This window comes from Triturus cristatus, chromosome 2_1 (genome assembly GCF_964204655.1).
Source record: "Triturus cristatus chromosome 2_1, aTriCri1.1, whole genome shotgun sequence".
NCBI classification, from domain to species: Eukaryota; Metazoa; Chordata; class Amphibia; order Caudata; family Salamandridae; genus Triturus; species Triturus cristatus.
The window spans coordinates 1,080,700,250-1,080,727,857 of NC_140581.1; positions in this window are offsets into that span (position 1 = coordinate 1,080,700,250).

The following is a 27,608-nucleotide window of genomic DNA, read 5'->3' on the forward strand; positions in this document are numbered from 1 at the left end:
GTAAATAAACATCATCCCTTTTTAACGGAGGGGTCAAAACTGCAGAAGAAATCACTGTAGTATATTCAGCTCTCTTGACGAAGGTGATTGCGCGCATAATTACCGCGTATATAGAATGTGTAATTTAATCATTACTATTGGTGCTCAGTCACTCGTGCTCCTCGAAAGCATATACAAGCGTTAAAAAAGCACTAAACGGGTGGGTAAAAGCGCACGGGTATATGTATGCATCTATAGAAGGACGCTACTAGCATGGAAAACATGGCAGCTTACATAGGAATAGGACTCGTTTGGCATCATGGGTCCGATAGGGGGGATCAGTATGCTGATAGGATCTAAGATAAAAGGAGCCAAAACATAAATGTCGAGAAATGTAACATGAGTACAAAGGGAACCCGTTGGACCCCCAGTAAACTTACTTCTATGCTCACATACTCGCGCAAGGCACCTGGCACTATCCTCCTCGGCCCGAATGTTGCCGCGTAGCGGCAGTCACGAATAGAAATGCTTGCTTTGAGCTCACGTGACACCGGCGGAGCGCGTGTGACGCGCTACGTCCGGGTAACGATCTGGTAACAACTAGACTGCGGAAGAGGGTATTGGACTAAACTTTATTAGTCAAACTCAGGAACAAAATATGCAAAACCCAAATTTGTTCAGTGGGAGCAAATGCTAATTAATCAGTCTCAGTAAACACATTTTTAGAAAATCCCATTCTGTGTACTGTGATCGAGTGTTATTTAGGAACTCAGTTTCATCTGGAACTGAATAAAGTGTCAAAAAGACGTGTTATTGGTGGGGACAGCTCTATTGTTAATGTTCTTATCGTGGTTAATGGTATAACGGGAACAATTGGACAAAGGTACTACCAACAGATAAAACTACGATCATATTGCCTGTGGAAGTTTGAAATAGGGCATAATCGCAAATTCAGGTTTGGAATAAAATTAAATTGATACATCTTTTGGTGGAGGAATGTTGATGCAATACATTCCAAAGGATCTGTATTCATAATCAAGAAGATGTGCTAGAGATCTGGATAGCACTGTTCAGAAAGGAAATGGTCATCGGTCATTAGCGTTTAAGAACTGTGCCCCAAGGGATATTACCATTCAGTCCTGTGCGGTGTGTGGACAAACGATAAATCCACCGCTGTTGTTTTTCAAAGATCGTCTGGTGGTTGTTTGAACCTACATAAGGCTGTTCGATAATCGTCCAACTCAGATCGTTCGTAGTGTGATTGGACAGTAGGAAATGTTCTGTGAGTTTTGTGGTGCTCTTGCGACAGCGAATATTGCTCCGATGTTCACAAATCAGTTGTTTTATTTTCCATGCTGTCAGTCCCACATACCTGAGACCACAAAGACATGTGATCAGGTATATCACATTGGTGGAGTTACAGTTCGTGTGGGACTTTTGCACCCATTGTTTGTCAGGATCCAGTGAAAGTTGTTTCGTAGTGGAGGTTAAGTGACAAACGCTGCATGACCCACAGGGGAAGTGTCCCGTTACTGGGGGTAGGCCCCATACACTTTGGATCATCCTCTCGGTATTCTTGTCCGATTTTTTGGGGCGTGTGTGCACGAGTGTGTCCTTAATGATCCTTGCTCTTTTATAGGAGAACAAAGGCTTCTCCCAAATGTGCTTGTTGCTCTCCAGAATTTTCCAATGTTTCTTGATAGATTTATTGACAGCATTGGAAGCTGCGTTGTACGTATTCACGCTCCTCAGAGGTGGAGTCTTGGTAGTTCTTGCCAGATTTTCTTCTAGAAGTGCTTCCCTGTTTTGATTCCTAGCCCTCTTACAGCTTTTTTTGAGGATCCTATCCGGGTAGCCTCGATTTTTCAAATTGACTGTGAGGTCTTCAGTCCGTATTTTGAAGTCCATGACCTCACTGCAGTTGCGTCTGAGCCGTAGATTTTGGCCAAAGGGGAGATTCTCCCGCAATGGATGAGGGTGGTAGCTGGAGAAGTGGAGAAGATTGTTCTTAGCCGTCGGTTTATGATGCGTCCTGGTCTGGAAAAGCTTACCAACTTTGGTAATAACCACGTCGAGAAAGACTATCTCGTCTTCTTTATAACAATGCAGGAACTTCAGGTTAGGGTCACATGTGTTAACCCAATCGAAAAACTTCAAGAGTAAATTTTCAGTGCCTTGACAGATGATCAGCACGCCATCTATGTATCTTCTCCAAAAAGATACATAGGGTGCATAAGGGTTCCTTGCTGACAAAATGTGTTTGCACTCAAAGTCAAAAACGTACAGCCCGGCCACACTAGGGGCAAAGGTGCTGTCCATCGAAGTGCCCATCGACTGTAAGTATAGCTCTCCTTAGTATTCAAAAAAGTTTTTCTTGAGTGCAAGGGTGGTGCATAAAACCACAAACTCCTTAGGTGCGACGTAATCCCATGAGGTTGACTCTAAAGTCGTCTTGATTACTTCCATGGTATCATTCTGTGGTATACAGGTATAGAGACTTTCTATATCCATTGTGACTAGGAATGATGATTCATCTAATATCACAATATAGTGTAATAGTGCCAGTAAACTTTTGGTATCCTTGAGGTGGGTGCTAGTTGCCTGGATCAAAGGCTTCAGGAAGAAATCGCAGTAGCGTGACAAGGGTTCAAGCAAGGAATCGATTCCCGATACAATAGGTCTACCTGGCGGGGGTGTTCTGTTTTTGTGTGTTTTTGGGAGGGTATAAAAGTATGGTATAGTACCCTTGCTATTGGTGAGAAAGTCTGCCTCATGATGTTTGGTGATGTGACCCAGGGTTTCTGCCTCTTTCACAAAATCCAGAATTTCAGCTCGAAGTTCAGTAGATGGGTTCCTCACAAGGCGGGTGTAGCTGACCTGATCATCCAGAAGGCGTCTACATTCGTTATCGTAGGCCACTGTGTCTTGTATGACGATACCCCTGCCTTTGTCAGCTGATTTGATGACAATGCTAGAATTAGCCTGTAGTGACTGGAGAGCCTGAAACTCGCTTGCCCTCATGTTCTTAAAAGAAGGCGTCTCTTGGAAGGATTCAACATCATTGAAGACCGCCTGTTCGAAAGCTATGATTTCTGGTGGTACCATGTGGGGTGGTGGAGTAAAGGTAGATTTTAACCTCAGACCTGAGTCACCTTGTCGAATTGAGCCTCGTCGGTAGAATACTTCTCAAAGAAGTTTCAATTTCTTTGAAGTTCTTTGAAGTTTCAATTTCCGAAACAAATCAGAAAGTTCACAGTGCAGTTTGAAACGATCCAGTCGTGCTGTAGGAATGAATCCCAAACCTTTTTCTAGGACTGCTTTTTCATCATTCGTGAGGGTTACTGAAGAGAGATTGGTAATTAAACTCTCTGGTTGCTCGGTCTTGCTCTTTGTTCGTGAGATTTGCTCCGTGTGTTGTCGCCTACCGCTTCGTCTTGTTCCCAGTGTACCTGATTGGGAATTCTCCTTTTGCCGCGTCCTCTCCGGCCCCTCTCTAAAAAAGGAGGGCGATACATATTCTGTTTGAATTGGGGATGGGGCATAAAAGCAGGATTCCGGCCCATCATTTGTTGGAAAGGTGGTGGTTGGAAAAGATTCTGATAACCACCTCCGCCCCCTTGTGGGAAGGGTTGCCATGTTTGTTGATGCTGTTGTCTTCTATTCCTGCCTCTACCTCGTTGCCATGACTTATAGCTGTTCCCACTCGATCCACTTGTGGTGGAGTCATTGTCAGAGCCATCTGTACTGTAATCATTCCTTAGTGGGGGAACGTAGTCCGGACTAGCATAAGGGTAGGTTTTGGTGTATGACCACCTTGACAAGTCCTTTTGGAACTTCTGTGCTTTGGACTGTGTAAGGGAGTCTTTATATTCATTGACTTCCTTATTAAGTTTATCCAACCTCTTTTTGTAACCGGTCAATGTAGTCCTAAAGTGTGTTTCTGTTAATTGAATCTCTATCATCATAGCTTCAGATAGACGGAGAGCTGTTTTAATTATGAGCACTAGCCAGTCGCGGGTACAGTGCCATGCGATCTGTGCCCATTCCTTTCTGAACTGTGCATCCTCTAGGAAAATTCGTGGGGCATTGGTCACCAAAAGGCCTTTCGGTGCCACATTGTTCCTTAAATACTCTGTGAGTATTGTACCGTGTAAGATGGTTCGGATGCGGTTTCAATTCTGTTCTGTGAGTTTGTCCCACTCGGTAGTCTGTGATATTGTTTGTGCAATAGAGGTATCTGAGAAGAGTGAAGGCTCTGCCAACAAGGCATCCACCTCTTCATTAGAATACGAGAGGCCTAAGTTTTCCATGCTAGCGGTGAGGGAGTCACTGTAGATGAGCACCATGGAGAAAAAGAATCTCTCGCAGCTGCACGCTGCTAAGTATATAAAAAACAACAGGAGAGAGAGGGAAAGTCACCCTTGTTCCCCCTAGGGTATATACTCAAAAACAACAAAAGAGTAACTGTTATATCTAAAAAATAGGACAGCACAAGGAAAGACTTATTTCTTTAAAAGAACCCTCACTCACCAACCTAGTTGGTGACATGCTTCATCATTGGGTTCCCACCAGAGAGGCCGAATGCCTCCCTGGTGTGCTTCAACGTCTGAGTTACAGCGGAGCAGGTATTTTTGAGCAAGGATGTGAGTGTGGTGAATAGTGTGAATTTTAAAAGGTGGTAGGTTTTGGCCAAAACTAATTTTAATGGTGGAAAACTGACGACCGTTAAAAGGGTGTGACGGACGTTAACTGGCTGGTTAGGTTGACCAGGACCGTCCGATTTTGTAAAATGAATGATAGCAAATGGTCAACATGTTTCAGCTTATCTATGCATGTTCGCTAAGCATTCATCAGGACCGAGAAAGTTCCAGTGGTTCAATAACCATAGCAAATTTCAGCGGAGAGTGGGCATCCCTGTTGATTCCCTCTCTCTATTTGCCAGTGATCCAGGATTCTGTGACCCACCTTCATGTCCAGTTTACAGGGTCAAAAGCCTTGTGGGCATCCAAGCTGGCCATTGAAAAGGGCTCCCTCCCTCTTGTTGCCTGTTCCATAATACGGAAGGCTTTCCATATATTGATGGTGGTGTTAAGACCACCCACAAACCACGACTGATCCACGTATATGACTCCCTCAGATGCTTTAGATAGTTGTTACCCCAGTATTTTCGGTAACATTCTTATCAGATATGAAAGGAAATTGGCCCAATAGATTACAGCTGCCTTAATTGGCAGGAATTGCGTTGCATGTGAAGTGACTCTGGGCTAAGAGCCAACACTGGATGAAATGGAGTAAATGTTTGTTGAATGAATTAAGAACGATAACAGAGGAAAGCTGTGAAGCCAGTCAAAATGCCCGCTCCCTCGTTATGATAGGCCTGCCCTTTCTGATGGGGTTGATAATGTTTTTACTAGCCCCGCCAGGAGTTATGAAGTCCATGAAAGCAGACAAAAATTTTAGAGGAAACTGCAGCGAAAATGAAGATGTACCAGGAGTCTTGATATATAGATTCACCTCGCAATTCCTCATTAGTGACAGAATTCTCCGGGTTCAACCCAGAATCCCTGTTTATTCTGCACCCCTTGAGTCAACTTTACCTCAGTATTATTAGCTCCGCCATGATGGAATTAATAACCCAGTGACTGGGGACCTCCTATTGAACCTTAAGAGCTATCGGCAAATGAGAAATGTGTAGAAACCTGACTCCTCATTACAGCTATTTGTATAGATGCTGAATCCTGCTACACTGCATATGTGGTGCAGTAATACCAGTCATACTTGTCACGCCCTGTAAACATATCAAAAAAGCATCTTTTCATTCTCTTTTCATACATTTGCTTTTTATCTTTCTTCCGGAAACCCAGTTTGCTTCTTTCAACAGACATGGCCCATATGGCCAACATTTTATAGAGTTATTTACATGAGCTTCTCTCAGTAGATCTACGAGTCTCTGAACAAAGAAGTGGAGGCCCATAGACAACCTTCTGAAGCTTTAGTTAGACGTGCTTAAGTTGCTTCAGGGGGCTGGGTGCAACACCCCCGTTTAAGCTGACAGAGTGTTGCTGTATTGCAGGAAACAGATGGGGGCCTCATTTTTAAAAAGTGACGCATCACTGCGCGAAAACAGCGATGCATCACTTTTCATTGCGTCCTCCTTGCGACATGCTGGATGCGTCATATATACAATATGACGCATCATGTCGCAAGGAGTTACAGATACGTCAGTATTTCTGATGTATCTGTAGGCGTAAAATGGCGCATTGCTGGAGTGTGTCACAAAAGTGACGCAACTCCAGCAATGGGTCATTACACATGGGCAAGTCCCATGTGAAATGTGCCTGCATCAGACTTACGCCTGCCATCAGGCAGGCGTAAGATATTGACAGATTTGCGTCCTAGAAGTGGCGCAGTGAAATCCCTTTCTTGCGTCGAAACGCCCCCCTGCATACATTATACCTGGAGCAGGTATAATGTGGCGCAGGGGTTTACAAAGTGACGCATCTACCTAGATTCGTCACTTTGTAAATATGGTGCAACAAGGCAATTTTTTTACGCCGCTGGTGCGTCACAAAAAGTGACGCACCGGCGGCGCAAAAGTGAAGCAAGGGCTCATAAATAAGCCCCTTCGGGTGGTGATAGTAGGCAATCAGACCTGCCAACGTAGAAAACATTTTCATCATGTCAAGAAGGGGCAGGGCTTGGAGGGGGTGGTGCCTCAGGCCTAGGGCTACATGAGAAGATGTTGCCCTCCACAAATCCCCCCACGCCCCCTTCCCACCCAAGAAAAACGAAGGGTTGCTGAGGCTGTTGCAGATGTCCTGGGCTGTTTTCATACCCCTTAATGGACATCCGGTTGCTCATAGCTTCCAAACAAGCATTTGCAATGCAATAGGTCTCGCATTTATGAGAGTTTGAGCTTTTGGCATTGTAAATGACAATGCCTTTTATTTATGTGTTGTTTTTAAAACAGATAAATAAAAGGCATTGTCATTTACAATGCCAATAGCTTAAACTCTAGCAAATGTGAGACCTATTACATTTCAAATGCATGCTATAAACATTTTAAAAAGTGTTAGGAGAGAGTGTGTCCAAAGGTTTTTGAGAAAATAGTGCTTGGAGGCTGTAATTAGAGCCTACTGGGCAACAACAAATGTAACAGGGGGTGTCGTCATGGGAGGTTACAAAATGAGACAAGGCCGTACTAAGGAGGGACTACTAAGCCTTTCAACCAATTAACAACCTCAGTTTACAGTGGACAATGACACAAGTCAATGAAAAATGTGGGCAGAGAGTGGGAGGAACTTCAAGGCCCTACCTCAAAACAGCATGCCTCCCAGAGCAGAGCTGCCCAGGCTCGACCTAAAAAGAGCTGCAAAGACGCTCTGTGCAGTGCTTTCCAGATGTCTTTCCTGCTACGGTGTGATTTCAGCTCCTCACCGGGTGACTAGAGATCCGAAATCCTCTGACACACCGTGGCACCATGTGAGTTGGCAGGTCTGTACAATGGTTGTTTCTGCTCTCAGAGGGGTTGGATGCTGGCCCAAGATTGTCCCGTTTACTCTTGACAAAAATACACAAAATGGCCTGGTACAAATATCCGGGCTAGAGTGCATGAATCTGATGGAGAGAAATTTAGGGGCATATCGCTGCTTTAGCGGCACTTTTTGCCGCTAAAGCGGCGATAATCTTAACGCCCTATCAGCATGGAAACGTTAGCACGTGTTTACATGCATTTTCACCCTTTCCCTGAACGCCCATCTGTGCATCTCTAATGAGATGTAAAGTGGGCGTTCCTTCCCCAAATAACGGGAGAAATGTCGCTAACCGAAATTTCTCCTATTATCAAACCTCCCGCTAACTGGCATGGCGATAAGAAAAGTAGTGGTAACCGCGCTTATCGCTACTTTTCTTACACCTGCTTTTAATCTAACTTAGCCATTATATCCAATGGAAGGTGGATATAATGGTCAAGTCTGCCCTCCCCTTTCACCAATGTTTCGCCAATCGTTGTACGATTATCACTGGATTTCCAGCGATAATCGCACAATATGTAGCCATCGCTGGTATTTCTATCGCTTTTGAGATAAGCGTCGCTAATAGCGCTATCTCAGCGATAGCCGGCGATAAATATCCTAGCGCTAAGTGCGCTTAGCGATAATTATCGCCGGTTGTTGTTGATATGCCCCATATTGCGCAAGTGATGAGACAGGAATGAGTTCACATGTCATTTTCTGGGGCAGAAGTGTATTTGAAGAATCTGAAGGAACGCTTAGAACTATTTGTAAATGGTGTCTATGGCTTGGGTGAGGGTCAGAAAATGATACCATCTGTGAAGAGATTCAGCAGAGAGTAAGCCACACACCCATCAAGGACAGGCTGATTTGTTTAGGGTGTGTGGTAGATATGGGAATAGGGATATATATTAGTTTACTCATGGGAATATTTTCAGTTCCGAAAATAACTTTGATGATAATGTTTGCTTTTGTAATTTCAAATCTGCATCATACCAGAAGGCTTTTTTCTATCTTTATTAACCGTCTGCGTCCGATGGTGCATACACAGAATTCCTCAGCTGGGGATATTCCTTGTCATCTTTATATTATGTTCCTTTCATTTGGATGACCCAATTAAGAGCTAATGATTCATTTTACTTCACTCATCACCGAGCATTTTCTTCTCTGAATAGCCAGTAAAACGAAGAGCTTTTGAAATGCCGTTGCAGCCTTCTATTCATCTGCCCAGCTGCACAGAAGATTGTTCACGCTCCTTGGAAATGTTAAACTGTGTTCTAAGAATGTCTCGTCAGCCCATTCTTGTGCTACTTTCCACTGGGCAGAAAGGTTACACTGCATCTTGGTAATGATGGTCATTGGCCCGCACTTAGCACTGCGTTCCACACGTGACCGCAATTCCACAGCAAAGGCCTCTCAGCTGTGTGACAAATACTTCACGTTATCTTTGAGACATTATGGGGCATATTTACAAGCTCCTATCGCCACCACAACGTCACTTTTTGTGACATTTCTGTGGCGATAGGGGCTACGCCTTATTTACATGGCAGCGTTAAGCCACTTAACGTGGCTTAACGCTGCCTTCTAAATAATGCCCCCTTTCACAGAGCACTTAGGGGCAGATTTATGTTATACTTGCGCCACTTTGATGCCGCCGTTGCGTCACTTTTGTGACGCAGCGGCGGCGTAAACCCTGCCCCACGTTGCGCTCTATTTACATCGTGACGCATCTATGGAGATGAGTCACGGTGTAAAGCCCTGCGCCACATTAAACCTGCGTCAGGTTTAATGTATGCAGGGTGGGCGTTCCAGCGGAAAAAGCCTCGGAAAAGTGACGCAGTGAAATCTACAAGATTTCACTCAGTCACTTTTCCGACGCTGCTGCGTCAAAACCTTGCGCCTGCTTGAAGCAGGCGTAAGGCATGACGCAGCATGTAAGGTATGGGCAGCCCCTAAACATTGCTGGAGTTGCGTCGTGCTTGCGACACGACTCCAGCAATGCGCCGCCCTTATGCCATCAGATGCGTCACGCATCTGTTTATCCTTGCGCCACGATGCGCTGCATTGTAAATGCGGCACATCTGTGGTGGCGCAAGGGTAAACTTGCGTGACGCATGTTTCCTGGCGCATCCCTGCTGATTTGCAGGGATGCGCCAGGAAACATAAATCTGCCCCTTAGTATGAAAGGGGCATAGAATGGGTGCTGCGGTGGGCGTTTCACCACAACACCCATTATTTTGACGCTGCCATCTATTTACAAGGGTGGCATAAATAGGAGGCAGCGCCAAAATTAAGAGCAGGGAAAACCTGGTCTTAACTTGGCAAAACAAGGAGAAATGCTTTCTTTCTCCTCGTTTTTGCTTTTTCCATGGGTGCTGCTTTGTGGTAAGTACATGAACCCATTAGGTTTATTTAAAAGACCCCTCACACACCAACCTAGTTGGTGTCATGCTTCATCATTGGGGTCCCAACCGGGTGGCCCAATGCCCCCTGGTTGTGCTACAATGCCTGATTACAGCAGAGCTGGTGTGGTGTGATTATGTGAAGTGTTGTGAATTTTTAAATATATCTCTGAGAATTCTTGCCTGTGAAATGTATTAATGGCGTCTCAGGATATGGATAAAAATATGTGATGCAACTACTAGGGAGTTAGTACCCTTAGTTGGCTATGTGGTGTGGTCTTCATGTGTCAGCCCGAAAAGATGAGTAAGGTGGGCTTTCTTCAGGACCGGGTTTGTGAAAAAAGGTGAGTGGCAAATGTGAAAGGCCACGTGAAAAGGTGAAGTACCTACACACACGCTGAGGAATGTGGTCTAAGTGTTGGCGTACTCACAGACAATCTGTCAATGAAAATCCTGTTATAGAAAGAAAAGGACAAGACAAGACACATATATTTAGCAACATAAAATGCAATCTTAAGAAGGTGCTGCAGTCATTGTCTCGGTTGAGTGACTACCACAGTGATCGAATACTTAGCGTGCTTAGATGGCGGCGCATGCTGCTGATGACTGTAGGTATGCGCAGCGGCTAGATTGTTACATGCAGTGAGGGACTCCAAGTTGAAGATATTTATGCAGCGTTGACAGCGTCTCGTTATGGGTGATCGCGTGTTTAAAAAGAAAGAAATACATCACAAGGACATTGTAGACCACACCACATAGCCAACTAAGGATAATAACTCCCTAGTAGTTGCATCACATATTTTTATCCATATCCTGAGCCGCCATTAATACATTAATACATTACATAGGCAAGGATTCTCATAGGTTGGGACCCCATTGATGAAGCATGACACCAACTAGGTTGGTGTGTGAGGGGTCTTTTAACCCCTTCGATGCTCATGACGGAACGGTTCCGTCATGAGCATCGGATGGGCTGTGCTCATGACGGAACCGTTCCGTCATGAGCACAGCCCCCGGGGGAAGCGCTGGCGCTCCCACCCTGGGGCATCGATCATGCCCCCACAGAGGGGGATGGCAGCAGAAGAGCTTCCGCTGCCACTCCCGAGCCCCCCCACGCTTCCTGATGACGTCAGCGTGCACAGCGCGCGCCGACGTAATCAGGAAGTGTTGGACGCGCTGGGATTCATTTCTTCCAGCGCGTCCAACGGATCAGGTAGGTGTTTGGCGGGGGGGTGGGGCGGAATTGCGAGGTCTTGAGGCATCGGGGGAGAGGAAAGAGTATTTCCTCTCCCCTGATGTCTCAATGCTGGGCATTACTTCTCCACGATCGCGCACAGCGTCGCGATCGTGGAGCAGGGTTGCCCCAATAGACACCAGGGATGTTTTTTTCTTTATTTGGGAAGCGACCCCTTGGGCAAGGGTCGCTTCCTAGGTGGCCAAATTATTTCGAAGACTTTTCTGCCCCCCCTGGGGGCAGATCGGTCGTCTTTCTGCCTGTTTCTGCCCCAGGGGGGGCAGAAAAGCCCACTAGACACCAGGGATGTCTTTTTCCTAATTTAGGAAGCGACCCCATGGGCAAGGGTCGCTGCCTTGGCGACCAAATTATTTCGAAGACTTTTCTGCCCCCCCTGGGGGCAGATCGGTCATCTTTCTGCGGCAGAAAAGCCCACTAGACACCAGGGATGTCTTTTTCATAATTTAGGAAGCGACCCCTTGGGCAAGGGTCACTTTCTTGGCTGCCAAATTATTTCGAAGACTTTTCTGCCCCCCCTGGGGGCAGATCGGTCGTCTTTCTGCCCGTTTCTGCCCCCGGGGGGGGGGGGCAGAAAAGCCCACTGGACACCAGGGATGTCTTTTTCCTAATTTAGGAAGCGACCCCTTGGGCAAGGGTCGCTTCCTTGGCTACCAAATTAATTCGAAGACTTTTCTGCCCCCCCCTGGGGGCAGATCGGTCGTCTTTCTGTCCGTTTCTGCTCCCAGGGGGGGCAGAAAAGCCCACTAGACACCAGGGATGTATTTTTCTGCATGAGGAAGTGACCCCTTGGCAAAAACTGTTTGCATTTGTGCTCTATGTGTATTTTGTTGTCTTGAGAGTAATTTTTTTTTTTTTCTTCTTTCTAGTTGGATATCGTTGGTTTTTGCTGTGTCACTGCAGAGTAGGTTCTGGTGAGTGTAGCTGTCTCTTGTAATTGAATTCTATAGTTTTTGAGTACATTGATCATTGTGATAAAGGTACACATTTCTTTACTTACTTGGTTTGCACATTGTTGGTTGTTGTTGACTTGTTTGTGCAGTTTTCTATCTTAGAAAGTATAATGGCTAGCCGCAGGATTACTGCTCAGCAGGTTGTTGGTTTGCTTTTTGAGTCTTCCTCTGACCATGGTTCAGAGACTGACTCTGCATCTGAGGGAGAGGAGGCAGGGGACGACTCTGGCAGTGAGTTTTCTCTCCATATGGAGTCATCGGATGATGAAGATACTCTTAGCGCGGATGAAGTGCCTGTGTTAGAGGAGGAGACTGATGTGCCGATAGTGCGGCAAGAGGCATCTGGGCTGCAGCCTGGGGCTGCAAGGCTTCCCGTTGGTGTAGTGCGGCAAGAGGCTTCTGGGCTGCAGCCTGCTGCTGCAAGGCTTCCCGTTGGTGTAGTGCGGCAAGAGGCATCTGGGCTGCAGGCTGGGGCTGCAAGGCTTCCCTTTGAAAGTGATGACCTCTGGGTTGCCCCTGGCATGGTGTAGCCGGCATTGCCAGAGTTTACTGGTGTTCCAGGGTCTAGAGTGAATACTGAAAACTTTTTGCCGGTAAATTTTTTTCAGTTGTTTATGGACGATGTGTTTTTGGCAGAGATTGTTGAGCAGACTAATTTGTATGCCGAACAGTTTTTGAGGGACAACAGTGCCAGTCTTAAGCCACACTCTAGAGCTAACCGGTGGACTCCCACAAATGTTGAAGAGATGAAGAAGTTCCTGGGTTTAACTTTTTTGATGGGCTTGCTAAGGAAGCCATCAATGTCTTCATATTGGTCTAGCAGTCCCTTGATGGCAACTTCTATTTTTCCGGCAGTCATGAGTCGTGACAGGTATTTGCTTCTGCTTCGGATGATGCATTTTGTTGATAATGGTTTAGCGTTGCCACGAGATCACCCTGATTGTGACCGTCTTTTTAAGATTAGGCCTGTCCTTGATCACTTTGTTGATCGATTTTCTGAGATTTTACCCCTGGGAAAGAAATTGCAGTGGATGAGTCTTTGGTGTTGTTCAAGGGCCGCTTGGTTTTTAGGCAATACATTCCTAGTAAGAGGGCACGCTATGGAATAAAGCTGTATATGCTGAGTGACAGTAGGACTGGATATGTGTCTAATTTCAGGGTGTACACCGGTAAGGAATCTAGGATGAACCTCCCTGGTTGTCCGTCCACTTTTGGAGTGACTGAGAAAATTGTTTGGGAACTTGGTAGAGGATTTTTTAACAAAGGCCACCATTTATATGTAGATAACTTCTACACTGGTGTGCGGTTGTTCAGGGAATTGGCCAAAGTGGACACTGTTGCTTGTGGCACAATCCGCTCTAACCGTAAAGGTTTCCCGAAAGAACTTGTTTGTCAAAAGCTTGTGCGGGGACAGTGCAGCGTGTTGCATTGCCAGGAGCTTCTTGCTGTGAAGTTTTCAGACAGGAGAGATGTCTACATGCTGACTACCATCCATGATGAAAGCACTGCACCTGTGACTGTTTGGGGTTAGGTCGCTGAAGCGCGCAAACCTGTGTGCATTTTAGACTATAATAGGCACATGGGTGGTGTTGCCATGTAGATCAGAGGTTGGAACCTTACACTGCTCTTCGTAAGGCTTACATTTGGTACAAGAAGTTGGCTATCCATCTTTTCCACTTGGCAATGTTTAATGCTTTTGTTGTGTTCCAGGATTCTTGCCCTGAGTCAAAGATGACTTTTGCTAAGTTTCAGGAGTCTGTAATAGGCAGCCTTGTTGTAGTGGAACAGGCAAGTGTTCCTAGAGTTGGAGTGGTGGAGGATGTTGCTAGATTGAAAGATCGCCACTTTCCAGATCACATTCCTCCCACACCCTCAAAAGATATTCCCAGTAGGAGATGTAGAGTCTGTTGGCGAAGAGGTTCGCGGAAGGTGAGTCGTATGTACTGCCCCGACTGTCCTTCTCATCCTGCATTGTGTCTCCCTGCTTGTTTTAGAGCGTACCACACGCGAAAGAATTATTGGGAGAATTCATGAGTGGTAAAGTGAACTGCCTGGTCTGTATTCTTTGGATAATTTGATTCTGTTTCAAGGTTGGTGTTAGTGCAATGTATTTAGTTGCTGATTTTCTGTTAGAAGATTTGTATCTATTTGCGATTTGTTTGTGTTTTTATTTTTTTCAAAAAAAATCCTAAATGTGATGGCGGTGTGTTTAGGCTTGCGCTTGGCTGTTGGTGTGTGTGGACTGGCACTTGGTTGGTGGTGTGCGTGGAATGGTGCTTGGCTGGCGGTGAGCGTGGATTGGCGGTGTGCATGGACTGGCGGTGTGCGTGGACTGGTGCGTGGCTGGTGGTGTGCATGGACTGGAGCTTGGCTGGCGGTGTGCGTGGAATGGTGCTTGGCTGGCGGTGTGCGTGGACTGGTACTTGGCTGGCGGTGTGCGTGGACTGGTGGTGTGTGCGGACTGGGGCTTGGCTGGTGGTGTCTGTGGACTGGAGCTTGGCTGGTGGTGTGCATGGACTGGAGCTTGGCAGGCGGTGTGCGTGGAATGGTGCTTGGCTGGCGGTGTGCGTGGACTGGTACTTGGCTGGCGGTGTGCGTGGACTGGTGGTGTGTGCGGACTGGTGCATGGCTGGAGGTGTCCGTGGACTGGAGCTTGGCTGGCGGTGTGCGTGGATTGGCGATTGGCTGGCGGTGTGCCTGGACTGGCGCTTGGCTGGCGGTGTGCCTGGACTGGCGCTTGGCTAGCAGTGTGCGTGGACTGGCGCTCTGCTAGCGGTGTGTGTGGACTGGAGCTCGGCTGGCTGTGTGTGAGTAGTGACTTTCTGCTGGTCACTACACACACTGCTAGCTGAGTGCCACTCCATGCAATCCATCAGCATGTGCAGTTGCTGTGTCTGGATTGTGGGCGTGTGAAAGTGATGGGCCCTTGAATGGCGCTGTGTGCTGGTGTGAGTTTTGTTATGTGATGGGCCCGCGGCTGGCGGTGTGAATGGTTTTGTATGTCTGACACGTATGAAAGGTGTATGAATGGCCTGTAAAGAGGTTGGTGCCTTGTCGTGGCTTTACAGCTCACGAGCTGCGAGTCATTGGTTTGGTTTTTTGTGAATTTATATATTGACAGTGCATTTCATTTTTGTGAAATCTCTAGTTAATAAAATTTAATACACTGAACCATGACTCGCCCTCGTGCCAAATGCAACCAGTATGTGTGTGTGTTTGAAGAATAGATGGTTGTGCAGCAATCTTTGTCTTTAGTTTCTCTGCCAAGGTACACTTTCCATGTAAGAATAACCCACCAACTGTTGATATTGTCGAAAACCCATGGGAGTTCATGGTGATGTCTCTCTTGTGAATTCAAAAAGTTTTTTTTATCCCCAATGTCCTGCAAACCTCAAAATGTCTGCCACATTTTCTTTGCAATTTTACTCCAAAATTCTCACGCTGTAGTAACAATAGTTAATCTGGTTTTGCAAGGGGGGTCACTTTGGTTTTTGGTTCGGTGCTCAGCGGCCATCTAGGCAAACCTACCAAATCCACACATTTCTGAAAACTAGGCTTCCAGGGAGGTATGGCTTGCGTGGATCCCCCAACGTTTCCTTACCCAGAATCCCCTGCAAACCTCAAATTTAGCAGAAAAAATCACTTTTTTCACACATTTTGGGGTGGGAAAGTTGTGGCATCATCGGGCTCAAATTTACCACCACCCAGCGTTCCCCCAGGTCTCCCGGTAAAAATGGTGCCTCACTTGTGTGGGAGGCCCAAGTACCCGTGGCAGGCAAGGGCCCGAAAACGTAGTGAGGTGACATCAAAATGGCCTATTGCAAAACCACCTGGTTTTGCAGGGGGGTCACTTTGGTTTTTGACCCGGTGCTCGGCGGCCATCTAGGGAAACCTACCAAACCCACACATTTCTGAAAACTAGACACCCGGCGGCTTCCAGGGAGGTATGGCTTGCATGGATCCCCCAACGTTTCCTTACCCAGAATCCCCTGCAAACCTCAATTTTAGCTGAAAAAATCACTTTTTTAACACATTTTGGGGTGGGAAAGTTGTGGCATCACCGGGCTCACACAAATTTACCACCACCCAGCGATCCCCCAGGTCTCCCGGTAAATATGGTGCCTCACTTGTGTGGGAGGCCCAAGTACCCGCGGCAGGCAAGGGCCCAAAACGTAGTGAGGTGACATCAAAATGGCCTATCGCAAAACCACCTGGTTTTGCAAGGGGGGTCACTTTGGTTTTTGACCCGGTGCTTGGCGGCCATCTAGGGAAACCTACCAAACTCACACATTTCTGAAAACTAGACACCCGGCGGCTTCCAGGGAGGTATGGCTTGCGTGGATCCCCCAACGTTTCCTTACCCAGAATCCCCTGCAAACCTCAATTTTAGCTGAAAAAATCACTTTTTCCACACATTTTGGGGTGGGACAGTTGTGGCATCACCGGGCTCACACAAATTTACCACCACCCAGCGTTCCCCCAGGTCTCCCGGTAAAAATGGTGCCTCACTTGTGTGGGAGGCCCAAGTACCCGCGGCAGGCAAGGGCCTAAAACGTAGTGAGGCGACATCAAAATGGCCTATCGCAAAACCACCTGGTTTTGCAAGGGGGGTCACTTGGGTTTTTACCGGGAGACCTGGGGGAACGCTGGGTGGTGGTAAATTTGTGTGATCCCAGTGATGCCACAACTTTTCCACCCCAAAATGTGTGAAAAAAGTGATTTTTTCAGCAAAAATTGAGGTTTGGAGGGGATTCTGGGTAAGGAAACGTTGGGGGATCCATGCAAGCCATACCTCCCTGGAAGCCGCCGGGTGTCTAGTTTTCAGAAATGCATGGGTTTGGTAGGTTTCCCTAGATGGCCGCCGAGCACAGGGCCAAACACCCAAGTGACCCCCCTTGCAAAACCAGGTGGTTTTGCGATAGGCCATTTTGATGTCGCCTCACTACGTTTTAGGCCCTTGCCTGCCGCGGGTACTTGGGCCTCCCACACAAGTGAGGCACCATTTTTACCGGGAGACCTGGGGGAACTCAGGGTGGTGGTAAATTTGTGTGAGCCCGGTGATGCCACAACTTTCCCACCCCAAAATGTGTGAAAAAAGGGTTTTTTTTTAGCTAAAATTGAGGTTTGCAGGGGATTCTGGGTAAGGAAACGTTGGGGGATCCACACAAGCCATACCTCCCTGGAAGCCGCCGGGTGTCTAGTTTTCAGAAATGCCTGGGTTTGGTAAGTTTCCCTAGATGGCCGCCGAGGTACCATTTTTCTCGTAGGACTTTGGGGAACGCGGGGTGGGTGGAAATTTGTGGATCCAGGCAGATTCCAGAACTTTCCATCACAGAACTGTGGGGAAAATGTGTTTTTTTTGTCAATTTTTTACGTTTGCAAGGGATTCTTGGTAACAGACCATGGTGGGAGGCAGTCAAGTCACCCCATCCTGGATTCCCCTGGGTGTCTAGTGTTCAAAAATGTATAGGTTTGCTAGGTTTCCCTAGTTGCTGGCAGGGCTAGGGTTCAAATACTACAGCTCGTCACTTTGCCAAAAAAGGGTCATTTTTCACTGCAAAATTGAGGTGTGACCACGTTGTGTTTTGCGCCGTTTCCTGTCGCGGGCACTATGCCGACCTGCACAAATGAGGTACCATTTTTCTCGTAAGACTTTGGGGAACGTGGGGTGGGTGGAAATTTGTGGATCCACGCAGATTCCAGAACTTTCCATCACAAAAATGTGTGGAAAATGTGTTTTTTTGGTCAATTTTTTACGCTTGCAAGGGATTCTGGGTAACAGACCATGGTGGGAGGCAGTCAAGTCACCCCATCCTGGATTCCCCTCGGTGTCTAGTTTTCAAAAATGTATAGGTTTGCAAGGTTTCCCTAGGTGCCGGCAGGGCTAGGGTTCAAAAACTACGGCTCGTCACTTTGACAAAAAAGGGCCATTTTTCACTGCGAAATTGAGGTGTGACCACGTTGCGTTTTGAGCCGTTTCCTGTCGCGGGCACTATGCCGACCCGCACAAGTGAGGTACCATTTTTCTCGTAAGACTTTGGGGAACGTGGGGTGGGTGGAAATTTGTGGATCCACGCAGATTCCAGAACTTTCCATCACAGAAATGTGGGGAAAATGTGTTTTTTTTGTCAATTGTTTACGTTTGCAAGGGATTCTGGGTAACAGACAATGGTGGGAGGCAGTCAAGTCACCCCATCCTGGATTCCCCTGGGTGTCTAGTTTTCAAAAATGTATAGGTTTGCTAGGTTTCCCTAGGTGCTGCCAGGGCTAGGGTTCAAAAACTACAGCTCATCACTTTGCCAAAAAAGGGTCATTTTTCACTGCAAAATTGAGGTGTGACCACGTTGCGTTTTGCGCCGTTTCCTGTCGCGGGCACTAGGCTGACCCACACAAGTGAGGTATCATTTTTCTCGTAAGACTTTGGGGAACACGGGGTGGGTGGAAATTTGTGGATCCACGCAGATTCCAGAACTTTCCATCACAGAAATGTGGGGAAAATGTGTTTTTTTTGTCAATTCTTTACGTTTGCAAGGGATTCTGGGTAACAGACCATGGTGGGGGGCAGTCAATTCACCCCATCCTGGATTCCCCTGGGTGTCTAGTTTTCAAAAATGTATAGGTTTGCTAGGTTTCCCTAGGTGCCGGCAGGGCTAGGGTTCAAACACTACAGCTAGTCACTTTGCCAAAAAAGGGTCATTTTTCACTGCGAAATTGAGGTGTGACCACGTTGCGTTTTGTGCCGTTTCCTGTCGCGGGTACTATGCTGACCCGCACAAGTGAGGTACCATTTTTCTCGTAGGACTTTGGGGAACGCGTGGTGGGTGGAAATTTGTGGATCCACGCAGATTCCAGAGCTTTCCATCACAGAAATATGGGGAAAATGTGTTTTTTTTGTCAATTTTTTACGTTTGCAAGGGATTCTGGGTAACAGACCATGGTGGGAGGCAGTCAAGTCACCCCATCCTGGATTCCCCTGGGTGTCTAGTTTTCAAAAATGTATAGGTTTGCTAGGTTTCCCTAGGTGCCGGCAGGGCTAGGGTTAAAAAACTACAGCTAGACTCTTCGCAAAAAAAGTGTACATTTTCAGTGTGAAAATGTGATGTGTTCACCTTAGGTTTTGAGCCACTTCCTGTCGTGGGCACTATGCCTACCCACACAAGTGAGGTACCATTTTTATCAGAAGACTTAGGGTAGTTCAGATTTGTAAAGCAACTGTTATTACCTATTGATTTTTGATGCATTTCTCCCTTCCAAATGAAAGACATTGTGTAAAAAAAAAGTCATTTTGAAAAATGACCAATAATTGTCATGCAAGTATGAGTATTCCCAATTTCGAAAATGTTCAAATATGCACTGTTTCTAAACTCTGTAATTTGTTCCCATTTCAGAAATACATAGGTGTCTTTCATACCGATTTTTCCATGTATACACTTCATTTCACTGTACCACTCGCTGCTCCAGTCTATGATAGTTGACTCCAGTATATGAGACACTATGCCACTATGTCCCAGAAAAATGTCAAAACTGTGTAAAAAATGTTGGATTTCTGCCAAAAATCTGCCATTCCCTAAAAGCTGGAGAAATTGTGATTTCAGCCCCACAAACCCTTTTTTGATATCATTTGCAGAGAAAAACCCAGACGCTTTCATTTGCAGCCACTTTTCCCCATTTTTCACAAAAAAAACAACATTTTGCTGTATTTTGACTAATTTCTGGGAACCCTCTAGGAGAATCCACAAACCCTGGGTACCTTTAGAATCCCCATGATGTTGGAAGAAAAGGACGCAAATTTGGCGTGGATACCTAATGTGGTCAAAAAGTTACAGGGGCCTAAGCGCGCACTACCCCAAATAGCCCAAAAAAGGCTTAGCACAGGAGGGGAAAAGGCCTAGCAGTGAAGGGGTTAAATAGTCCCATAAACAATCTTCCCCTACAGGCAAACACCCTTGCACTATGGTGCAAGGGTGCTTGAGTTGGCGCTACACTGCTAAGTGTAGCGTCAGTGCAGGGGGAAATGCAAGGCTGCACCATATTCTTGTAAATATAGTGCAGCCTTGCATTTCTGAAGTGGCACTTCTTTGTAAATATCTCCCTATGTTTTTTCAGGAATTTGTAAATGTGGTAGCTGTAGTTTTAATATGTGAAACATGTGCTTCCTATTGAACACATAGATCTGCTGTCAGTGGAAACTGTAAAATCTGTACTAGGAAAAGGACACCATGTTTCAAAGTGGAGCAGGCAGTCTCCATCTTTAATAATTTTACTTGAAAAAGAGTTCTAATTGGCTGTGCTATGATTCAGGGTAATGAGGATTACCATTAATTACTTTATTTTATTGCCCATCATCCACACGTCTCCACCAGTCCTTACCATATGGATGTGCCCTGTCAAGGTTTGCCTAGCTATAACTAAGCCTTAATCTTTGTTTTTTACATTGAATTGTAATGTTTTCAATGTTTTAATAAAAATGTGTTTCAAATGGTAAAGTCCAGTGTTGCAAGTTGAGAGTTATGTGGAATGTCATACAGTACAGTGGAGGAAAGTATTTTAAAGTTTATTATTATAGACTGGAGTATTCTAGATTGGAATCGCATGGAGTAGAGTGGAATGTAGTAGCGTATCGTGCAGTATAATAAAGTACTATGTACTTTAGTGGCATAGTGTCTCATATACTGGAGTCAACTATCATAGACTGGAGCACCGAGTTGTACAGTGAAATGAAGTGTTGAACAGTAGAGTTAGGTGCTGTAGACTGTCATAGAGTCGAGTTAAGTGTTTTAGAATGGAGTAGCGTGAAGTAGAGTGCCATAGAGTGGTCTATCGGCAAGCCTAATATCGTAGAGTACAGTGGAGGAGAGTGTCACAGAGTGAAATGCTGTCTCTTATACTGGAGTGGCGTATCCCAGAGAGAAGTTGAGTGGTGTGTCATTGAGTGTCATACAGTGTTTTACAGTGTCATAGAGTAGATGGACATAGAGTGGAGTAGAGTAGCATAGAGTGTAGTACAGTGTTGTAGAGTGGAGTTGCATATAGTGGAGGGGTGTGTCGGATGGTGGAGCGGCATAGAGCAGAGTATAGCACAGTGGCATAGATTGGGATAAAGTTTAATAGAGTGGAGTATAGTGGAGTGGAGTACACTGGAGTGGGGCAGTGTAGAGTAGAATAAAGTGTTAGATTAGAGTGGCGTGTCGTGCGCTATTGTGGCATGGAGTGCAGCAGAGTGGAGTGGTGTTGCATACAGTTAAGTAAAGTGTGATAAATTGGAGTATCGTGTTGTACCATGGAGTATAGTTGGATGTTGTAGAGTATCGGAAAGTGATGTAGACTGGTGAGCAGTCTAAATATCGAGTTTTAAATTTCGAACTACAAGTATATCGAGTTGTAAATATGGTAGGTAAAGAATATCGAAGTCAAGAATATCGATGGACAGAATATCGACCCCAAGGTAAGTATTATCGAAGTTAATAATATCGAAGTCATTAATATAGATGTAAGTAATATCGTAATCAAAAATTTCGATGTCAAGAATTTCGATATTTTATTAGTGTAATGTATTTTAATATGTATTTTATTTGTATGTTAAAGACTATTGTAATGTATTTTAATACATTTAAAAATAAATGTTTAGAGATTAATAATTATGTAAAATATAATTTAGCGTTTTAGTATCAGAGCGGGTTGTGGGTTTATAGGGGAATAGGGTGGGAAGTAATTTAATTATAATTAATTAATTAATATGTATAGTTGAATTGGTATTTATGATTAATTAATTGTTAATTAATTACTAATTGTTAATTAAATATATTAATTGATTAATTAATTGTTAATTAATTATTATTTGTAAATTAATTTTATTAATTGGTTAATTATATAAGTTATAATTAGTTTAATTTTAATATTTTTTTATTGGTATTGTTAAATAATTAATTGTTAATTACTAATTAATTGGTGATTTAATTTTATTAAGTGATTAATTGATGATTAAATTAATTATGTGAATTTTTATGTGTAGTGGAGTGTGGGTTTATAGGGGAATAGGGTGGGATGTAATTAAATTCAAATAATTACTGATAATGTTTATTTATTTGTAATTAATAATAATTAATTGTTAATTAATTATTAATTGGTATTTAATTGTTATTAGTACGTTAAATATAGTAAATATAAATAATTTATTATTCCATGTTATTTGTTGTTATTGCTAATTAATGTATTGTTAATTAATAATTAATTTGTGAATAATTGTAATTTGGTAGTTAATATGTATCAATTTGTAAATAATAAGTATATTAATTATAAAGAATGTATTATGAATTGTAAATAATAGATAAACTGATATTTATATGTATTGTGTATTTTGTATGTGTAGTGTTGTGTGTTAAAGGGGGAATAGTGTGGGATGTAATTTAAAGTTATTTATATAAATATTTATTTTAAATAATTGGTATTTAATAATACATATTTTGTAAATTAATTATTAATATGCTATTTTTTTATAACTAATTATTTAATTGGTTATTATGTTTATAGAATCCTTATGCTATCCAGTGCTTTCCCAACTGTTTTACTATCTGGAGTTGGAATAGTAATTTTTAACCATACGCTATCCAGCACTTTCCCTACTGTTTCACTTACTGGAGTGGGAATAGTAATTTGTACCCCTACGCTATCCAGCGTTTTCACTACTGTTGCACTCTCTGGAGTGGGAATAGTAATTTTTACTCCTACGCTATCCAACGCTTTCCCTTCTGTTGGACTCACTGGAGTGGGAATAGTAATTTTTACCCTTACGCTATCCAACGCTTTCCCTACTATTGCACTCTCTGGAGTTGGAATAGTAATTTTTACCCCTACGCTATCCAACGCTTTCCCTACTGTTGCACTCTTTGGAGTTGGAATAGTAATTTTTACCCCTACGCTATCCAACGCTTTCCCTACTGTTGCACTCTCTGGAGTTGGAATAGTAATTTTTACCCCTACGCTATCCAGCGCTTTTCCTACTGTTGCACTCTCTGGAGTTGGAATAGTAATTTTTACCCCTACGCTATCCAGCGCTTTCCCTACTGTTTCACTTACTGGAGTGGGAATAGTAATTTTTAACCCTACGCTATCCAGCGCTTTACCTACTGTTTCACTTACTGGAGTGGGAATAATAATTTTTACCCCTACGCTATCCAACGCTTTCCCTACTGTTGCACTCTCTGGAGTTGGAATAGTAATTTTTACCCCTACGCTATCCAGCGCTTTTCCTACTGTTGCACTCTCTGGAGTTGGAATAGTAATTATTTTCCCTACGCTATCCAACACTTTCCCTACTGTTGCACTCTCTGGAGTGGGAATAGTAATTTTTACCCTTACGCTATCCAACGCTTTCCCTACTATAGCACTCTCTGGAGTTGGAATAGTAATTTTTACCCCTACGCTATCCAACGCTTTCCCTACTGTTGCACTCTTTGGAGTTGGAATAGTAATTTTTACCCCTACGCTATCCAGCGCTTTCCCTACTGTTTCACTTACTGGAGTGGGAATAGTAATTTTTACCCCTACGCTATCCAGCACTTTACCTACTGTTTCACTTACTGGAGTGGGAATAGTAATTTGTACCCCTACGCTATCCAACGCTTTCCCTACTGTTGCACTCTCTGGAGTTGGAATAGTAATTTTTACCCCTACGCTATCCAGCGCTTTTCCTACTGTTGCACTGTCTGGAGTTGGAATAGTAATTTTTACCTTTACGCTATCCAACGCTTTCCCTACTATTGCACTCTCTGGAGTTGGAATAGTAATTTTAACCCTACGCTATCCAACGCTTTCCCTACTGTTGCACTCTTTGGAGTTGGAATAGTAATTTTTACCCCTACGCTATCCAGCGCTTTTCCTACTGTTGCACTCTCTGGAGTTGGAATAGTAATTTTTACCTTTACGCTATCCAACGCTTTCCCTACTATTGGACTCTCTGGAGTTGGAATAGTAATTTTAACCCTACGCTATCCAACGCTTTCCCTACTGTTGCACTCTTTGGAGTTGGAATAGTAATTTTTACCCCTACGCTATCCAACGCTTTCCCTACTGTTGCACTCTTTGGAGTTGGAATAGTAATTTTTACCCCTACGCTATCCAGCGCTTTCCCAACTGTTTCACTTACTGGAGTGGGAATAGTAATTTTTACCCCTACGCTATCCAGCGCTTCACCTACTGTTTCACTTACTGGAGTTGGAATAGTAATTTTTACCCCTACGCTATCCAGCGCTTTTCCTACTGTTGCACTCTCTGGAGTTGGAATAGTAATTTTTACCTTTACGCTATCCAACGCTTTCCCTACTATTGCACTCTCTGGAGTAGGAATAGTAATTTTAACCCTACGCTATCCAACGCTTTCCCTACTGTTGCACTCTTTGGAGTTGGAATAGTAATTTTTACCCCTAAGCTATCCAGCGCTTTTCCTACTGTTGCACTCTCTGGAGTTGGAATAGTAATTTTAACCCTATGCTATCCAACGCTTTCCCTACTGTTGCACTCTTTGGAGTTGGAATAGTAATTTTTACCCCTACGGTATCCAACATTTTACTTTCTGTTATTTTTGTTGGAGTTGGACTAGTAGTTTTATTGTGTCTGATATTTCATATGTTTTGTATTATTTTTGCTATTGTAATATATCATTAATAATGAAAATTATTCACATTAAAAATATTGATTATTATTTGCTATGTGTAATTATTAAATATTTATTAATGTTATTATTTTATGTGTATAGATGTATTGGTAATTTTTAAAAACATTTAATAATTTATACGTTACAGAAATTATTAGTAAAATTAATTATTAAGTAAGTATATATATTATATATTATATGTATATGTTTAATTAAAGTTTTATTAAATTATATATATTAATTATACATTTTAAATATTATACAATATATTTAAATATGTTTATTTAATTTCTAAGTATAATTTGGTTTATTTTACATATATTTTTAAAGTAAAAAAAAAACAATATTTTTAATAATGATATTTTTGACATCGATATTTAATTTTCGATATTTTTGTACTTACCATGTTGTAGATAGGATGTCGATATTCTTGACATCGATATTTTTGTTGCGATATATTTGTAGGTCGATTTTCTGTCTGTCGAAATTATGTCATACAACCATGTAGACTACAGTAGTGTAGAGTGACATACAGTCTAGTTCATTTATGGAAAGTGGAGTGGTGTACAGTACAGTACAGTGTTTTAGAGTGTGGTAGAGTGGATTGGCATATAGTGTTATAGAGTACAATGGCTTTAGTGGCGTAGGGTGGAGTGGCATACAGTGGAGTACTGGAATAGTGTAGAGTAATGTGCCATAGTGTAGCGGAGTAAATTGGGATGCAGTGGCATACAAAGAGTTGCGTACATTGTTGTATAGTTGACTAGAGTATTGTACAGTTGAGTGGAGTAGAGTGTTGTACAGTGGCATACAATATAGTACAGTGTTGTTTGGTGGAATATAGGGGTATAGACATGAGTAACGTGTCATAGAGTGGCAGTCTAGTAGAGTGCTGTAGTGTAGAGTTGAACAGAGTACAGTAATGTTTGAAACAGTAGAGCTCTGTAGAGCGGAGTGTTATATATTAGCGTGGAATAAGGTAAAATTTCATACAGTGGAGTAGAGCGAGTGGAGTGGTTTAATGCTGTGTGGAGTAAAGTACAATAGAGCATATTGGTGCCTCATAGAATAGAGTGGCATGGATTGCAGTGTACTGGCATAGAGTAGGTAGTAAACTGTTATAAATTGGAGTGGGATCTCGTGCAGTAGAGTGAAGTGCTGTGTCATATAGATTTGTGTTGGATAGTGGATGAGAGTGTTGTACATTGGAATGTATAGACATAGAGTGGAGTATAGAGTTGGACAGTGGAGTGTACAGGGATAAAGTAGAGTGGAATGTTGTTGAATTCCATGAAGTGTGTTGGGCGTTTATAGAGTAGAGTTATATGTGAAGGAGAGTGTCATACAAAGGAGCAGCATAGAGTGGAGTGGAAGGCACTGTAGTGGCTTAGCATGGATTATTGTAAATTGGATTAGCATACAGTGGAAAAGCATACAGTGGAAAACTGTAAAGTGGAGTGTGGAAGATTAGAGTGACGTAAAGTGGAATAGAGTAGATTGGAGTGGTGTACAGTGGAGTGGCATAGAGTGGAGAATGGTACAGTGGATTAGCGTAAAGTGGGGTGCCATACAATGTAGGGGCATAGCATTGAGTTGAGGAAACTGTTATAAAATGAAGAGGCATCTCATACAGTAGAGTGGAGTGCTGTGTCGTACAGTGTTGGAAACTGTTGTTAAGTGGAGTCGAGTGTTGTACAATAGATTGTATAAGCATAATGTTGAGTGCAGATTTGAACAGTTGAGAGTACAGGAAAAGAGTGGAGTAGTGTCTAGTAGAGTGGTATAAATGGTAGTAGAGTTTTGTAGCGTGAAGTGATATAGAGTGGAGTGGAGTACACTGGAGTGGCATACAGTGGAGCAGCGTACAGTGGAGTGGCAAAAAGGTTAATAGTGTAGAGTGGAGTAAAGTAGACTGGAGTGGCATACAGTGGAGTGGCATAAAGTGAAATAGTATACCATGTAGTAGCGTACAGTGACGTGGTGTACAGTGAAGTGGTTTAGACTGGAGTGGTGCATTGTGGGGTGGGGTAGAGTGTAATAAATAGCATACAGTGGAGTGGCAAACTGTGGGGTAGAGTGGAAAAACATACAGGAGAGGGGTAAAGATTGAAGTTGCGTACAGTGTCTTAGCGTAGTGTGGAGTGGCGTACAGTGGAGTGGCATAGAGTGGAGAAGGGTACAGTGAATTAGCATAGAGTGGGGTGGCATATATTGAAGAGGTGTAGCTTAGATTCAAGGAAACTGTTTTAAACTGGAGTAGCATCCCATACAGTAGAGTGGAGCACTGTGTCGTACAGTGTTGGAAGATGTCGTTGAGTAGAGTATAGTGCTGTACAATAACGTCTGTGGGCATAGAGTTGAGTGCAAATTTGGACAGTGGAGAGCACAGGGATAGAGTCGAGTAGAGAGTCTAGTAGAGTGGTATAAAGTGTATTGAAACACAATTGAGAGGCAACAAATCAGGAAACACATGCAATATTGGTGGAAAGATCATCAAGAGGAAGTGAATCTAAAAAAAATTATTGGTTGATTCTGTGATTCTTTAATCAATTGCTTCTTCACTAGATATAGATAAGTACAGCTCAAGCGTTTTGCCCCGTTACAGGCTTGATCAGGGCTGAAGACATACATGAACAACATATCAGTCTAAAATCTTTTCTTTATCAAGATACAATACATACAGTTATATTTACAACATAAAACAAAATATAAATATTAATACTGAGGTCTGTAAACCCTCATTAAACATGACTTTTGAAGCAACACGACCCACTAGACATTATATGGTCCATGAAGGTCAAAACGCTCCATAACATGCTATATTGCACATCATTATTAGACACTTGTTAGGCTAGAGAC